This window comes from Tachyglossus aculeatus, chromosome 4 (assembly GCF_015852505.1).
Source record: "Tachyglossus aculeatus isolate mTacAcu1 chromosome 4, mTacAcu1.pri, whole genome shotgun sequence".
Lineage (NCBI taxonomy): Eukaryota > Metazoa > Chordata > Mammalia > Monotremata > Tachyglossidae > Tachyglossus > Tachyglossus aculeatus.
In genome coordinates this window covers 93,009,475-93,010,876 of record NC_052069.1, presented here as the reverse complement: position 1 = coordinate 93,010,876, position 1,402 = coordinate 93,009,475, and the positions used below count along the sequence as shown (strand labels likewise).

At 41.6% G+C, this 1,402-nt stretch overlaps 1 non-coding gene across 1 annotated transcript; it reads right to left on the bottom strand.

Moving 5' to 3' along the window:
• Positions 1–320: 320 nt before the first annotated feature.
• Positions 321–458, bottom strand: LOC119927490. Its single transcript, XR_005450487.1, has one exon. It is a non-coding gene; the product is annotated as a small nucleolar RNA SNORA7 (small nucleolar RNA).
• Between the last annotated feature and the right edge of the window lie 944 nt (positions 459–1,402).

Below are 1,402 nucleotides of genomic sequence, written 5' to 3'. Positions count from 1 at the left end.
CTCCAGAGAATTAGCCCTCCTGATTATGTGTCCAAAATATGCTAATCTAAGTCGAGTCATTTGGCCTTCCAATAAATTAAACTACGGGGTCTTGTCTTGTCTTATGCGATTGAATCATCTCTGACCCATAGCGACTCCATAGACACACCTCTCCCAGAACGCCCCACTCTCCATCTGCACTCATTCTGGTAGTATATCCCTAGAGTTTTCTTGGTAAAAATATGGAAGAGGTTTACCTTTACCTTCTTCCTCACAGCAAACTTGAATCTCCACCCTCGACTCTCTCCCATGCCACTGCTGCCCAGCACAGGTGAGTTTTGACTTGTAGCAGATTGCCTTCTATGTGCTAGCCGTTGACCAAGCTAGGAATGGAATGGATTTGCCTCTGCTTGACTCTTCCTTCTGTAGCCAAGACTGGTAGAGTTCTGGAAACTCTCCAGGTGCCATCCTGAGAGGGGAAACACTGGGATAAATACACGATAATTGGGTCAGATACGGTCCCTGTCCTACATAGAGCTTGTAGTCTTAATCCCCATTTTACAGATGAGGTAAATGAAGTAACTGAGGTAGTCTTTTAGACTGTGAGCCCACTATTGGGTAGGGACTGTCTCTATATGTTGCCAACTTGTACTTCCCAAGCGCTTAGTACAGTGCTCTGCACACAGTAAGCGCTCAATAAATACGATTGATTGATTGATTGAAACACAGAAAAGTTAAGTGACTTGCTCAAGGTCACACAGCAGACAATTGGTGAGCTGACATTAGAACACAGGTTCTCTTACTCCGAGGTCTGTGCTCTTTCTACTAGGCCACGGTTACAGAAAAAGTTCCCCTAAAGTATACCTGCTAGAGATTCAAGCAGATGATACCCTTTATTTGGAGCAAATTACTTTAGAGTTTGATTCCAGTAATGAACAGGTCCTTGAGTCAACAGGAAACTACTAGAGCTGAACCCTTAAAGGTTCTAAAGCCAGTATGCTGCTTAGCTGCATGCTGGAGGCATGCAAATTGTATCGTTCAATTCTCTGTACACTAGCTGCTACTGGGAGAAACCCCGAACATCACATAATTGGCTTCCACTGATAAAGAGATAACACCTTGTGAAGAGCCTATTTTGGAAAACAATTAATTAAGAAAGTGAACAATTTTTATAGTTTCTCTTCAATTTCATTTGTTCACTATTTCTCTCTCTTAGGAAATGCACTGAAAGTTTTAAAGCTTTTCTTGGAGATTGTTGCTGACAAGCTTTTAATTTGGTTTAACTTACTTGCCCACTTGGATTTTTGTAGCTATGGAGATACTAAAGGTGTTTTAAGATGAAGCAAATAACTAAGGATAGACAGAAAACCTAAATGTATCCAATTGAATATGAGCTCGCTGTGGCAGGAATGTGTCTGTTGTT